Here is a 16,805-nt window from a genome sequence, read left to right as displayed (position 1 = left end):
CACAGCACAATGTAATGTCGTGGGACCCAGGGCCCTCGTCCATACAACAAGACCAGAGGAACACACGCATATATCATGTTGAACTGGCTACGGGCACGTGCACCCGGCTCCTTTATTGGCAGGGCCACATGTACTGTGATGCCTGTGCTGGATGTGTGTGGAATGAGTATACGCCAGCCCACATGAAGTGCTTGGTGCTGGCAACAAATTGAACAGTGGACACTAGTGCAATGGAAACAGAAAACACCTGCATAACAGAGTCAACTGCTGAGCAACATGGAGGGAGCCGGAGCAAGTACAGAGGTCAACCAACATACAAACAGAAGTGTCCGTGAGTTGCAGTGCACTGAGGTTGGGGCTCTAGAGATGAGCGCGCTCATGTGAAGAAAATGTCTAGGATTGTGTCCCTTCGGGTTATTCCTGATTCAGCTGCAGTGGGGGGGTGGGGGGGTGTCAGACCTGCATCATCTTCCTCATCGTCTTCCCTGGTCTCCCACACTGCCTGAGGTGACATTACTGCGTGTGCACTCCACAGCACATAACCAAAACAGTAGTGGACGATGATTCGTGGTGCACTGAGTTAGTGGCACCTGGAGTGCTGAGCAGGGGATCAGGCAGAAGATTGCATCCACGACAGGTACGAGCAACTCCGTCAGTCTGCCAGTACAACCGTTTTGGCACTGGCAGTTGGCGGTTGGAGTTGGTCCTGGTGGTGGTGGCGTGTACCTCCTGCAGTGATGTGACGTCCGGGCCGGTCAGGACTCGATGTGACGTGTGAGCCCTGGTGTGCCACAGTTGAGGCCGGAGGCAGCAGACAGCGCAGGTCCACAGACACATGGTGTTGATGACCTCGAGGCCATCGCCTCAGAGGCCATCCAGTATCTCAGAAGAAGGGGTCCCGGACCTGGCCAGCACAGAGTTAGTGGCCCCTGATGCACAACGGCAGGCACAGGCACCCCTGCCAGGGGACAGTGACTTGCGGTGCACTGAGGTAGGGCCACGCGGACTAGGCGGGTCCTCATCGATGTCCAAGGTGAATGTGGCGGAGGGTTGCGGGGGACAGTGGAAGGTGTCCTTCAGGGCATGATGCAGAGGTCTGATGTTATCCGGAAGCAGCAAATGGAGGAGTGGAAAGCGACAACCTCATTGCCACCACCAATTCGGCATCAGCCACATGAGGATGAAAACTACCCCCTAGTCCATAGACTCAGACGACACCAATGTACGACCAGAGTGTGTCCATGAATGTCGGGGAAGAGACTTAGTGTCACCGGGGATGGGAGGAAATGCAGTCTGCGATGATGCTGGTACACTGATATGAACTCCACCATTGCTAAATCAAGACTCTGTGACCTGTTGGACCGCAGTGTAGGCCGGAGGCAGCGATCAGCAGTGGCCCACAGCCACGTGTTGTTGGCTCACGATGCACAGAGTTAGAGACACCAGGGCAGGTTCCCGTAGTGTTCGATCACCTCCGTAACGATGATCCTTTGTTCCCCCCCAAATGCAACGCGTCATCCTCTTACGCCTCTCCTTGCGTGCAATGATATGTACTCTGCCTTTGAATGATCGATGTTCAGTTCCAATTCTGTGGCCTACTCGAGCGCAGCGTAGGTTGAGAGCAGTAGTCCGCGTGGGCCCACAGAATCTTGCGGCTGTGATGTAACACTAAGACGTGTTCGCACCACATCGAAAGGTGTATAGTGACATACACTCAGCCATGATTCACGTGCTCTGCCATGGTGTAATCAAGACTCAGTTCCAAAAGTGCGACCTAGTTGGCCGCAGTGTCGGCCGGAGGCAGCGGTCAGCGCGGGCCAACTTCTGTCCAACCATCTCCTCCTGGATCTCTCACACACAACATTGGAATGGGATTTGTATTAGATTTGTGGCTGACAGGTAGTGGCACCAGAGCTGAGCGGGTGTGCAGCCGGCGAGGAGGCCTTGTCCTGCCTGTGACGAACTGCATTGGATTTGTGTGAGGCCTGCAGGACCACAGTGCAGGCCAAAGGCCAGAGTCAGCAAGGGCCCACAGACATGTTTGGTGGGAGTCCTATGCATAGACTTGGTTGCACCACATTGGCATGAGTATAGTGACATGGACTCAGCCTTAAATCATGTAATCTGACATGGTGTAATCAAGACTCAGTTCCAAATGTGTGACCTTCTTGTTCGCTATGTATGCCGATGGAGTACATCAACGGGAAAGGAGTTCCGTGGGCCTGTGTTGCAGAGGCCGTGATGGTCCGAGGAGTCTGCCAAGGCCGGGGTCCTCAGGCTTGGAGCTTGCACCGGCACGTGGTGGGCCCTCTTTGACACACGCCGGTGTCGGCAGCTGGGCATTGAGGCCTGGATGCGCAGGGGCGGGCAGGACTGGTTCGGGGACCAGGGGTGCCGCAGGCGCACAGGATCGCTGGCAACTCGACTCATGGCGTCGGCCTCATGGCGGGGTGAGAGGCGCCGCCCTGGCAGAGACGTTGGGCATTCCGGAAGAGGACCGCGCCCAGAGTTCCGTGCCTTTTATTCACACTCCTATGCTGGCCTGGCGTACGCTGGGCCAGCCCACTCCGCTCAAGCTTACGGGGGGGGGGACATAACAACCTATGTTTATACGATCTTCCCCACTGGCTGGGGTGACATGGTTGCATCCACTGTCCACTACACTCCAAACACCAGCGGTGTGTGTTGACATGGATATGTGTGTGGTATGCATACTGCAGTCTCTCCAGCACATCCACGCCACACTTGGCATTGTGTACAGTCTCAAGCATTGGTCCCTTGTCTCCTTTGCACATGCCTGGTCCCCACCTCATCCGACATTCTGCTATTGTGTGGCCTAGGTGCCATGCCGTTGATGGCTAATGTACATGGCTGGCCCAGGTTCCCACAGTGAGTTGTGCTGTCATGTCTGGTGGGTGTGCATGTTGTATGTGAGCTTGTGACGTGTGCATTTCCTGTGTTGTGTGTTGCATGATTGTGGTGTTGAGGTGTGTGGTGTGTGCATTTGGAATTGGCAAACGAGCAGTGCATTTCCATGGGTGCCATCCTGGTGGCGCAGCTTGATGATGGACTGTCGGAAGGTGTAGGAATCATGCACACTGCCTGGGTGGTTTGCGGCGATGTTGGCGGAGATTCCCAGGTGGTCCACTATTGCCTGGATATTGATGGGATACGTGCGCTTTCTGTTGTGCTTATTGTGTGCAGTGTTGCCAGGGGGCACAAGTAGGACATGTGTGAAGTCAATTGCCCCCTGACATGTGCGGGAAGCCAGCTGTGGCGTACACGCCTTGCTTGGTCTTCGGGTGTTCCTGTGCAGTGTGTGGGAAGTATAGATAGTGGGAGACCAAGCTGATGGTGTCATCCATGACCGTTCTGAGGGACTTGGATTGCCGTGGCTGTGTGCCTCCTCCATCTCAGGCAGATGTTGGTTGTAGGGTACCAGAGGCCAGCACCTGCAGCATGGCCAGCAGCTTTGTCTGAGGTGGGTTGTTGGTTGTCCGCTGTGTTGGTACCGTAAGCCTGTGGCAATGGTGGTCAGGATGCGGAGGAGGGTTGTCCCTTTGAGCTTGAAGTGGGCAATGACATTCTCTGGTGTTGGGTCTGTGAGTTTGGTGCATTTTCGGAGGGTCGCTGTCTTTGTGTGCGCTGCCTCAGTGTTGGTCTGGGGGAGTTGGGGGTGCCTGGGGTGGGGCCACGGGGGATGGGAGTGGTCCTGGGGGTGGTGGCGGTGGGTGTTGTGGCCCTCTTGGCTGTCGGGCCCGCATGATCAGTGGCTCCATGGCATCTGTTGTTCTTCAGGTGTGGCTCTGGGCTGGGTTCCCTTTCGTGGTGCAGGCTGCCGTCCGACTTTGCACCAGGTCAGAGCAGGTGTTAGTTTCCTGCTGCTAACGTGCCTTATCACCTGTTTGGTGGTCTTATCGCTGATCTGGCTGGTCGTTGAGAATGTTGTGGTGTGGTGGTATCGCGGGTTTTTGCTCGGGAACGCCTACTCTGCATCTCATTAGCGATAGTTGCCAGGGTCATCTGCGGCAACGTTTTTTGCGGCTGCTATCGTGGGTAAACTGGCGCTATGGGCTGTTAGCACCGGCTTGTGAATGGGGTGATGAATTTATCGTGACTTTAGCTGCGATAAAGTGCTGTTAACTCGGTGATAGCGTCTTGAGAATATGCCCCTATGTTCCCACAAGAACCCTTTGATGTGGTGCTAAATATTTGCTGAATGTATCACACTTTAACAGAGCACAGTGTGGAGGTAGAGCCTTTTAAATATGGTATGCTCTCCTGGTTACGCTTCATCAGATATCTCACTATTGTCTATCCTAGAAAAGGTAGAAAATATATATTTTCTCTTAGTGGTATAGCTCTCATTTTTGTGTAGTATGAAGCCCAAGCACTAGCATGCAAGAGAAAACATTGTTGTGTGGTACAAATGTAAAATTGTTTTTTAAAAAGGTAGGATGCCTACTGTGAGATGCATATTGCCCCGATGTATCTGAAAGACAGGGTGACAATGAAGAAGGTCACAACCTGGAGAGAATTGGTAGACCTTTTAGCTGTACAAGTTTTGGACACTAGTGTTTGGACACTTGGTTGATGTGCAGATTGCGAGCTTTAAGGTACTAGCACTTTCATCAGACATGGATAGCAAAAAAGTTGTATCAGAAAAAGCAGGATCTACAGGAAACCAAACACATTGGGAAGAAGAAGGAACTAAATTGCAAGAAACAATTTTGAATGGCCAAATCAGTTCCCAAGGACAAATGATTGAAGAGACAACAAAGGGTAATGAGTCCTTTCACCAGTGGTATAGATTTTATGAAGGCAATGAGGCCAAGACAAAGCCCCACAATCACTGATTTAACTGTTATGCACAGGGCCCAAGACAAAGATAGTGTCATGAGCTCAACTCCACATTTAGGACAACCAACATTGTGTTCCATGTCGAAGGTTTTGCTCCACGAACCAGATAGTCAACATTCTCTTTCTTGTGGATATTTAGTTAACAAGGGCCCTGAAGAAACCAGGGCAGAAGAGACTGGCTAGAGTGGATGCAGACAGTGGAGTTGTTGCCAAGGCACAGAACATGACCAACTCCTTTTGTAAGATATTTTGTAGACCAGTCAACATCTCAGTGAGCTTAATGATTCTGGTGTCAGTATGATAATGATTGTTCTCATGCCATGGGCACTGAGAATGGCGGCCATGGCCATTGCATGAGCAGTAGTAAGGAGACGTTCTATCCACCCCATAGCACACATTCAACTACAGTTTGGGGTTAAATTAGAAATGTTGATGGTTGGTATGTGAAAATTCCCATCTCATTGGCTTGGATTGAATGAGGCTGACTCTGCTTAGTAGCAGGTGCCTCCTGGAGAGCATTCTCTGGTGTAATCTCTTAGAAAAAGTGCACAGAAACAAGACCAAAGCAGAGGGTGTAGAAGTAGTGTTCTGTTAGACCCTTCAAATTCCCTGAATTTGGTGTGGATCCTTCATTCTATATTCTTGACAGCTATCTCAATCAATCAATCAGTAGATTTGTAGAGCGCCTCTTGTCACCGTGAGGGTATTCAGGCGATGGCAGGGTCCAGTTGATTAGCTGAATAGCCAGGTCTTCAGGGACTTTTGAAACTCTGAAAGAGATGGGGTCATCTATAGATGAAAGGGTAGCTTGATTCATGTCTTTGCTGCTAGGTAGGAGAAAGGGCGGCCACCGCATCTGCTACGTTGTATGCCAGAGGTGAGGGACGCGGAGTGGAGGAGTCTGATGGGCTGATGGCAGTTCAGGCAGTGGTTTAAGTAGGCAGGTCCGTATTTGTTTAGGGCTTCGTATGCATGGGTCAGGAGCTTGAACTGGCATCTTTTCTGTACAGGGAGCCAGTGGAGTTCTCTGATGTAGGGGGTGATGTGGTTTCATCTAGGGAGATCCAGGACGAGTCTGGCTGTGCCATTCTGTATAGTCTGTAGTCATCCAAGGTGAGCTGCAATCCCTGTGTAAAGAGCGTTGCCGTAGTCCAGGTGGCTGGAGATGAGGGCCTGGGTAATGGTGCGTCTCGAGCTTTGGGGTAGCCAGTTGAATATCTTACGAATCGTGGGGAGGATGAAGAAGCAGGAGGAGGAGACGGAGTTGACCTGAGTCATCATGGTTAGCTTGTTTTCCAGAATGATGCCTAGATTCCTAGTGTGGTTAGTGGGGGTAGGTCAGAGTTCTGAGGGCCACCAGGATACATCCCATGGGGAGCTTTTCTTTCTGAATATCTGTACCATTGCCATGTCCGAGTTGAGCTTCAGGCAGTTATCCTTCATCCAGTTGACGTCTGTCATGCAGTTGTGGAAGTTGGTCTTGGTGTTGTTGGTGTCTTTGGAAAGGGAAAGAATGAGTTGTTTGTCATTGTTGTAGGATATAATGTTGAGTCCATGGGTTTTGGCGATGTTGGCAAGAAGTGTCATATAAGTGTTGAAGAGGGTGGGGCTAAATAGGATCCTTGGGGTGATCCTCAGAGGATTTCCTTGGGTTCAGGGAAAAAGCAGACATTTTGCATTCTCCCGGTGAGGAAAGACGCGATCCATTTGAGAGCGGCTCCTTGGATGCCTTTTTTGTGCAGTCTCTGTTTTGTGGTTGCTGCGGAATCTAGATTGGAAGGAGTGGAGTAGGAGTTTCAGTCCCAGATGTGAGGAGAGATGTTGGTTGATGGCTTTCTCTAATACTTTGGCTGAGAACAGGAGAAGGAAGATCAGTCAGAAGTTAAGTTCACTGGGGTCTTCTGGTGGTTTCTTTAGTAGGACGTTGAATTCGGCGCGTTTTCAGTCCTTGAGGAAGATGCCCGTGGAAACTGAGATGTTGAACAAAGTGGTGAGTACATGGCTGATTCATGCATCACCCAGGTTGACGGGTTAGTCGCTGGATACACATTGAAGTAGAAATTCTGCATACTTCTGACTGAAGGTAGCTATGGATCAGCATATTATATGAATGCTCCATTGTCAGACAGTAGCGCCCTGCAATAGTGACATACAGTAAGGCATCTATTTCTCAGGAAGTCTTATATTGAATAAAGGTCCTTTGTAAAAGAGAGAGCTTTAAGAAGCGTGAAGGATGTTAGGAGGCTAGATGCCTGAAGTACATCACTCAGAACCACCCCAAAGAGATTACCAGGAAGTCTGAAGGACCTCATGACTGTGAACATTTAGAGTTACAGGTACCAAATGCTGCTAACCATAAATCATACGAAACTGCTTGTTTTTCAGCAGAGCTGTCAGATGTTTGAATTTCAGAACTGCTGTTTGACCTTTACAGGGAGGAAGACCAGTCCTGCAAGATGAAGCTGATTTTCTCCCAGGGGAATGCCATGCTATGAAGAAAAATACCAATTTTCCAAGAGGACAGCTTCAACTTGTGAAGATGCCCTACCAATATGCATATCCTGTACGATAGAGTATGCAAGGGAGCAAATAGAAAGTGCAGAGTTGCTGAGATACTCTCAGGCAAATTCCCTAGTAGGAATATGTCTGTGCTGGCAAGAATAGGATACAACTCTCCCTCTGATCACCCAGGATCTTTAGAATTGTTGATATGGCACATAAATGCAAATGGTACCCCCAGAAAATGGCAGAAAGAAGAACATATATCAACAGCGTACTGGGCTAATGACAATTTAACTAACAGCTAGAAAACAAGACTACTAGAGTACCTTACATATTAAGTCTCAGACCCACTTCTAGGCAAAGAACTAGAAATTGGGGGCAGGTGTATCATGTATATTGGTCTTAAAAACTGGTTGCACTTTGTGACCAGAATGTTTGCGACTTCTATTGAATTTTGTAAACCGACGTAACAGGTCGATATTAACTTTCTGGATTCAGGTGAGTCTCATTTTTACCTACCTAATTAATATTCATTAGGTAGGTCATAAATTGCAATTCACTCTGATTGGGTACAATCTCAGAGATGGTGGTCTCCAAGGGCCATCAGACCACCACAAGTGTGATTGCATTTACTTACAGAAAGGGAGCTGCTTTTAAAAAAGAAAAAATGTTTTTTTTTATTAAAAAACGTTTTTCTGCGTTGCCAGTGGTTGGCCGGACCACTGCCTTTTGGGATTCCTTTTTGTAAATAAGTTATCACCTCATCTTGGAGGTTGGTAACTTTGCAATCTTTGCGTCCTAAATTAGGGCTGTATACCATGCATACTTAGGGTACTGGTTTGGTATTTAAATGCAAGTCCCAGACATGCCCCTTCCAAATACTAAATCTGTATCCAGTTGCAATCCTACTGTGGGTGTTGGTAAAGCTTTATCTCTTCCTAAAATGAGATTAATACATAGGAAATCCCTTTTTGCTGCTTAAACTCTGATTTGGAGTGTTTGCAACCACAAACAAAAGGTTGGTACAACTGGCCCTAAATCCCTATTCCTTATTGAATTATAGTTGGAGCCACAGTCATCAAAGGTTCCCACTCCAAACTGATACCAACAGTTTTGCATTATATAAATAAAGTTGAATTTGGAGGAATCAGGATAGGGTTTGCCAAACAACAGGGTAGAAAAGGAAGGAAGTCTCCCATCTCCAGAATGGCTAGGCAGTTGTGAATCATCACATATCTGGCTATAGCCACTATGGACAGGATACGTTCTGGCCAGCGAATGTATGGGGCAGGCACTGGTGGTGTTTCCCTGAATGGGAGAAATCCTGTCAAAAAGGCTGATGATTGTTGCCTGGTAGATAGTAAATTGCCACATCACTGCTAGAAAGAGAGGAGCAACAACGCATGCGGTACCTAATTTATGAAAATCAAATAAGTGCAAATGACTGCTGTCCACTTCCCCTTAGTCACTGTACACTTTTCCCACTGACATTGCTCAAGGACAGTAACCTGTGTTCCACAGGTAATACAAGGTTCTCAGCAATAAAATCAGTAAACCACTAAGCTATCTGCATATAGTACAAATCTGTGACCTGCTTGTTATGTGCTGTACTTTGCAGCATGCACATTACACCTTTATGCTATTGTCAGAAATGGTGGTATTCATTTAAGTGGGACTGACCCCAACCAATGTAATACACACAATCTGGGTAGGCAAGAACAAAATCTTTCAGAAAAACAAATAAAATCAATGAGCAACAAGACACTACATTCTTCAAAATTGGACAAGGGGAACCGCAGAGAGTAATTGTAAAATATTTAATGCATAAAGTACCTAGAACAAGTAAATTACTATTGAAAGTCAACAGTTTGCGTTTTCCTGGGACACAGGCATGATTGCAGGCCGCCTGCAATAGAGCAGAGGTTGGTTACACTAAATGGTCATCCCAGCAAAGTATTTACCTTCAGACTTACAAGAGAAAAGGAAGTCTAAATCTTCCAGTGGGGTGAGGTCTGAGGGTGTGGCCAGCAAACGGTCCCTTGAAGTTGGATATATCATTGTCGAGCTCCGATTGGCATCAAAAGCTCTGGGTGGGACAAAGCTGGATTTCGTGGCTGTTGAGGTTACTTCACTTATTGGATAGATTTGCTGCCTTGCTTCTATCCAAGGTTTTACCGTGGGGCGTAGCCTCTTTTTTGGAAGTCTATATCCTCCAGCACAGAGATGCTGGAAGCTGTAGCCGTGCAGGGCTCCATGACGTTGGTTACATTAACTGCAAGGCCCCCAATGAATTTGTGTTTAAGCACAGCAAAAAGGTCTGATTGGGATGTACTTGGTTTTCTTGCCCATTCACTTTTCTATGTTCCTGGTAAGGCCTCAGTACCTTATCCTGGTCCTCTTCAGGTAGAAAAAAGGCACAGCTTTGCCAAACTACAGGGAAAGTTCCTTCTGGTTTGCCCTGTAGCCCTTAGCTCGTCTGGGCAGGCTTTGAGACACCATATCTCTCTCCAGCTAGGTCTCCTGCAGTGCCTAATCTTCTATGGTTAGCTAAGCCATCTTGGAGTCAGGAGTGTGGATTGTGTGTCCCTAAAACAGCTAATACAAGGGGGCAGCCGCTTGATCCTTAGAGAGCAGTTCCAGTGCCTGGGTGTCAGAAGGAGTCAGGAGTACTTGAGTCCTTGGTTGAGTCCTTTCTTTTTCTTCCAGCATGCCTTAAGAGTGAGAAGTCAGGAATCTTCTTTCTTCAAGTAGGGTCTTCTTCAAGGGGGACTCTTCCTAGGCCAAGGAATTCAGGAATGTTCTGAGGAAGTGGTGGTATATGTGCAATATTTATCCTGTGCTCTAGCCAGTGATTAGAGAAATCCTGCCACTCAAATCTAACTATTTTCTTGCAATCTACCACTTCCTTTTGTAGATCTTCGTCTTTGTCTTACTGTAAAATTACTCAGGGATCCCTGTTTCAATATGTTGAACCATTCTGCCACCGTGCAGGCCTGTCTTCAGCTCCTTGGCGCTGTCCACTATTTAGATGAACTCTTCTCCCAGCTCACACATTTCAAACTGGTTGTCTCCCCCACTGCGAGTGCAGCTTTGCTGTCTAGGAGGGTCCTGGGATAAATAAGTATTATACTAGGTGCAAGGTAATATGTAGAAGTGGTATCACCTGGCCACTGTTCATCCCAGAAATGTTTATGTGTAAATATGATGATACATGGGTCTGAAGTCACTGGGGTCTACACTCTTGCTACTGGGCAGGGTCTGTGGAGCCACGGTACTATTGCATCCTCAAGTAAACTTGAAGAATACTAACTGAATTGGTGTGGATGCTCATCACCACATTTTGGCGATGACTGATGAGCCTGCCTAGTCTGCCATGAAAACAAGAGGAGTTAGGCCCAAGAGGCCATGTTCTGGCAGGGCCGTATATATAAAACATTATAAAACCAAAGAAACTCAAAGAAAAGGTATAAATAAAGTACTGGTGCAAGCGAAATTAACCGTTTGTCCGAGCGTGAATTAAAAGACGCTTTTTTGAAATAAAACAGGTTCAGGCCCTTTCCTTTGCTTCATATAGTCTACCATGAAAACATCTGTGAAGCCGAACCCACGGTTGGCATTTCATAGTCTCAAGTGTATTAAAAGAGAAACAGAGGGCTAGATTATAGGCTCCTTACTCTTAGCGACACCTGAGAGGTCTCACTGGACAGTCTGTTTAGGCCAATTAGGTGAGGATTATTAAAACTGTGGGTGCATAGCCATTGCTCTGATAGCCTTTGACTCTGCTGCATCAGCTGAGGGAACACGCAGAGACATGACATGCATGCATGTGAATATCAAAACCAAAGGGGGGATACTGTTCCTATAGCATGGTGCAAATAGTCACCATTGCATCAAGGTGCAAAAAGTCACCTATTGGAGGAGGAGCCTAGCGCGCAACCAAGATGGCCGCGTAGGTGCGAGGCTCCCAAGGACCTCCGCAACCTCCTACGTCTATCCTGAATTCATCCTGCCTCGGTTGAGGGGACTGTGTTGGTGAGCCTGAGCTGAGGTGGTACCCGTTTTCCGTTCTCAAATCGGACCTCGGGTGCCGGAGTGAGCACCGATTGAAGTTTGCGGCCTTCTTCTCGCCGGACCCCGGATTCGAGTTGGGGGGTGACCCAGTGGCAAAGTGAACAACAACGGCGGGCCGGGCCTGGCGAGTCGCGTACCCCGCGCTTTCGCTTTCGCTTTCGCACCGTCTCTGCAAGTGAGATCGCGGAGCTTTTTGTGTTGGTGTGGCCTCGCTGGGGGACCCTGCCTGCCTGCCGGCTGTGACCCACCCCGCCGATCTGGGGTGGCCCCCCCGGAGCTCGTGGCCCTGATTGCCTGCCCTCTACGGCGTTACTGGTGCGATTGTGGGACCAGCGGCGATGGCCACGAAACAAGATGGAGATCGGTCAAAGACCAAGTCGACCCGGCGTGGCACCGTCCATCAGGCCAACAGTATGGACCGCAATACCCTCCAGAGGGGATCTCCCGGCGGACCGCACAAGTCCCCTGAGGGCCCTTCTGATGCCCCGGACTTGCCCACGGATCTGACTCTCCACGACGTCATGGGCGCCATTTCCGAGATGAAGGCCTCGGTGGGCCAGCGGTTCGACACCCTGGCACAGAAGATCGACGCGGTCCTTGTGGATGTTGGCCTGGTGAGGGCCGATCTTTCCAAGACCAACGACCGAGTTGATTCTTTGGCCCAAACCGCATCGGGCCTTACGACTGAGGTGGCGGCACTACAAATGGAGGTGCGCCGGCTTACTCAGGCGAGTGCACTTACGGATCGGCGCCTTGAGGATTCCGAGAGTCGGGCCCGGAGGAATAACATCCGCATCATCGGAGTACCCGAGGGACGGGAGGAAGCGGCGGCGGATCTATTTGTGGAGGACCTGATCGCTACCCATCTCCAGCCTCGGGGACAGAGTAAATTTTTTGCCGTGGAGAGGGCCCACAGGGTTCCCGGGGGAAGGCCGAAGGTCGGAGCCCCTCCGCGACCTCTCATTGCCCGGATTTTTAACTTTCGGGACAGAGACGCGATCCTGCAAGCCTCCAGACTACATGGGCCGGTTAAGCTGGAAAATATGGAGGTGAACTTTTACCCTGATTTCACCCAAGCGGTCCAGAAGCAGAGACTGAGCTTCCTGGGCGTCAAACGCCGACTTCGGGACCTGAACTTAAAATACGCCATGCTCTTCCCGGCCAAGCTGCGAGTGGAGGTAGATGGTCGCACGCACTTTTTTGATCGTCCCGAAGCGGCCGGGGACTGGCTGGACACTCTGTCTGGGGATCGTGATCGAGATGGCGGGGGGGGGCGGCGGGAGGAGACGGCCCACTGGATCGGGACTGAGGGGTCAATATTGGGCCTCACTCTGGACGAATACGATGCTACTTTCGATCAAGCGTCTGTCTTTGTACATGCCCCTCCCATGGAGGTTGTGTGGGGTCTAGAAGGGGTACTCTTTCCTCCTCTAGGGGGTTTAGCTAGTTTCATTCTATAGGGGCGACAGGCACACTGCAAGTTGGGGGGGCTGTCCGGGCTCATGCAGGGGTGCAGGGAGGGGGGAGTTTTGTTGGAGTGGGTGGGTTGGGGTGGGGTGTTGTTCGTTTACACCGCAAGGCAAACGTATCATTGTGTTATCTCTACAGTGCTCTCTGGGGGACGAGTGATGACTTCTGTTTACGATGGGGGGTAGGGGACTGGGTTTGTTGTCCTGGAATGTTAATGGACTGGGGGACAGGATAAAACGAGGTGTGGTCCTGCAGTTCTTGAAGCGAATTTCGCCCGATATAGTTTTTCTGCAGGAGACGCACCTCATTGGCAACTCCTGTTGCGCTATGAATCGACGGGGCTACCGCCTTGTGGCCCATTCGGGCTTCACGTCTGGTTCAAGGGGTGTGGGCATTATGGTTAAAAACTCGCTCCCGTTGGAGATAGATGAGGTGCGCCATGACGATAGGGGACGTTACACGGTTTTGGTGGGCAGAATGGAGGGCAGAGTGGTCGTTTTTGTGTCAGTATATGTCCCGCCGGGGCTGCAGACGACCACCTTTGCGGACCTGGGGCGCCTCCTCCTTGGCCTTCCGGAGGGGATTCTAGTGGTGGGGGGGGATTTTAATGCTGTGGTTTCCGGAACTGTGGATCGTCACCTCCCTAGGGATCTCCCCCGGGCCCAAGCGTGGTTATCTGGCCTCTTGGATACCCTGGGGCTGGTGGATTGTTGGCGTTTGAAAAATCCCACGCAGCTACAGTACACCTTCCATTCAGGGGCTCATGGTAGTCTCTCACGGCTAGATTATGTCCTGGTCCCAGCGGCTTATGTGGGGAGGGTGGGGGAGGTGCGCCATTTGGCAAGGGGTATTTCGGACCACTCCCCGCTCTTGTTGCACTTTGATATTTTGCCGAGGGGAGAGGGTAGGGTGGTCCCGATCCATCCCTGGTACCTGCGTGACCCCACCATTCGCGCAGAGCTGATTAAATCCCTTAAGCGCTATTTTGACGAGAATGTGGGGTCTGTGTCATCGGCGGTCTCACTGTGGGAGGCGTTCAAGACAGTACTCCGAGGAGAGGCCCTGTCCCTTATTTCCCACTCCCGGAGGCGCGAGCGGGAGGAGGTGACCCGTGCTGAAGCTGAGATAACCGAGTTGGAGGGTGATCTAGAATGTGGGGTGACAGATGACAAATTACATGTTCTCCAACTCAAGCAAGCGGCCTATAAGGCCCTCGTCACGGAGGCGGCCAGGGGCCTCAGTAGAGAGCAACAGGGGAGACTGTATGATGTGGGTGATAAGGCTGGTAAATTGATTGCGTGGCTGGACAAAAAAGAGAGAGCGAGTCGAGTTGTCCCGTTGATTGAGAAAACGAATGGTGTGTGTGTTACTGAACCGGAGGAAATTGTCTCCTGCTTCGCGGACTATTTCCGTGGGGTGTATTCCCCGGTGTCTTCCCGCTCTGAAGAGGATTCCCATGCCCTGCTCAGAAATATCGCGCTGCCTTCCCTTTCGGAGGAGGACAGAGTGTCGTTGGACGCCGCTCCAACCTCCGAAGAAATTGCCCTCGCCATACGCTCGGTCGCTTCCGGCAAGGCCATGGGTCCTAATGGTCTTCCCGTCGAGTTGTATAAACTGCGACCGGATACGCTGGCGCCGCATCTCCGTGCTATGTTCCTTGCGGCCCACTCGGTGGGTTCCCTCCCGCTAGACCAGCGTCTGGCTACCATCGTGGTTGTCCACAAGGAGGGGAGGCCACGGGACCGGGTCACATCCTATCGACCCATTTCGTTATTGAATGCGGAGCCCAAAATTCTCGCCAAGGTGTTGGCCAATCGGCTGGTCGGCGTAGTGTGTGACTTGGTCCACCAGGACCAGTCTGGCTTTATTCCCCATCGCAACACAGCGCTTAACCTGCGGCGTTTGCATGGGGTGCTCGCACGTGTCCCGTTCATACGGGAGCCGGCCATCTTGGCGTCCTTGGACGCCACTATGGCGTTTGACACACTTGAATGGCCATATATTTGGGCGACGCTCGTGAAATTTGGGTTTGGCCCAGGGTTTATCAGCTGGGTTAAATTGTTGTACTCTGGCCCACTGGCGCAGGTGGTTGTGAACGGTAGAGTGTCGGCTCCGTTTGAGTTGGGCAGGGGCACGCGGCAGGGCTGCCCGTTATCGCCGCTCCTTTTTGCGCTTGCCTTGGAGCCCCTGGCGGAGTGGCTGCGGTGGGAACCTTCTATTCGTGGTCTCCGCTGGACCCCCGAGTATGAGGACCGCGTATCTCTATACGCTGACGATATTCTCCTGTACCTGGCTTCCCCACGTGAATCACTGATAGTACTGGTTGATGTATTGCATTCATTTGGTCGTAACTCCGGCCTTGTCATCAACTGGGCTAAATCGTGCGTGTATGTTCTCTCTGGGGAGGCTCCTATCCTTCCGCGGGGCTGTCCTATCCAGATCGCCCCGCAGGGATTTAGGTACTTGGGTGTCTTCATTACCCTGGACGCGGAGGCCCGGTATGATCGGAACTTGCTTCCCCCCCTCCAGCGCCTGAAGGAGGATGTCGCGCGTTGGCGGCGTTTGCCACTCTCGCCGCTCGGCCGGGCGGCATTGTTTAAGATGATGTCGCTGCCGCGTTTCCTGTACGCTCTGCAGAATACAATGGACCTCGTCCCGGCGCGCTACTTCCGCGAGGTGGAGAGTTTGCAACGCCGCCTGTTCTGGGACGGGAGACCGCGTATCGCCCTGGCGAAGCTGACGCTCCCGTGGTATGACGGGGGGATTGCCCTCCCGGATATTAAACGGTATTATTGGGCCTCCCAGCTGGCTGCGATTAATCACGGCCTATACGGGCCCGCCCTAAACCCGGCCTTTGAAATGGATAAGATGTTACTGCCGGGTGGTGACTATAATCGAGCGCTCTACTCCAACTCGCTCGACGCACGTCTGACGGGCCCCACGCGTGTCATGGTACGAGTGTGGCACGCGGCTAATGTAGCCATGGGGTGGAAGGTTCGTTTGACCCGTGCGTCACCACTATACGCATCTGAGCAGTTGGGCTCCCTGTGGACCTCGAAGGGCTTCGAGAAGTGGGACATGATAGGCATCAGCAGGGTGGGGGATCTCTGGACGAGGGGGGGATTCAAAACGTTCGAGATGCTGCAGACGGAATTCCAGTTGCAGGACAGGGAGTACTTTCGGTATATGCAGATCCGTCATGCACTATGCTCCGCCTTCCCGGACGTCGCCTCCATCCCGGAGTACTCCCCTCTGGAGGATAGAGTGCTAGATGGACATGTACCGGAAAGCACGATCTCATTAATCTATAAAAAACTGATTAATGACCGCTCGGGATTGCTGACTACTCTTCGTGAGGCTTGGGTTGCCGATGGATTGGAGCTGGACGACGAGGACTGGGTCTCTGCGGTGGCCTCCCCGAAAGAGGTGGCCATACCGGCCCGCCTTCGCTTCGTCCAGCTCAAGATACTCCATAGGGTCTACATAACGGGGCCAAGGCTATTGCGTATGGGCTATGCTGTGGACGGGTTGTGTAAGCGTGGGTGTGGTTCTTTGGGGACCTTTCTTCATATTTTGTGGGAATGCCCAGAGGTGGAGCGATTCTGGCGTGGTGTGCATGAGGTCCTGCGGGTGGTTACGCGTGTGTCGCTACTGCCCGAAGCGAGGAGATGCCTGTTGAACGTGTGGGAACCAACCGACTACTCGGCACCACAGACGTGGTGGGTGACTCTGGGATATATGGTGGCCAAGCGCGATATTGCTCAACTGTGGGGTTCCCAGAGGTCCCCGACTGTTTCGGCCTGGAAGGAAAATATGGACTGGTGCATGTTTCGGGAAAAGGTGGTGTATGTAGCGAGAGGTAAGCCTGGGACATGGGTGAAAGTATGGGGCCCCTGGAACGC

Source organism: Triturus cristatus, chromosome 2_1 (assembly GCF_964204655.1).
Source record: "Triturus cristatus chromosome 2_1, aTriCri1.1, whole genome shotgun sequence".
Lineage (NCBI taxonomy): Eukaryota > Metazoa > Chordata > Amphibia > Caudata > Salamandridae > Triturus > Triturus cristatus.
The sequence above is the reverse complement of the archived record's forward strand: the minus strand, read 5'-3'. Positions refer to the sequence as shown.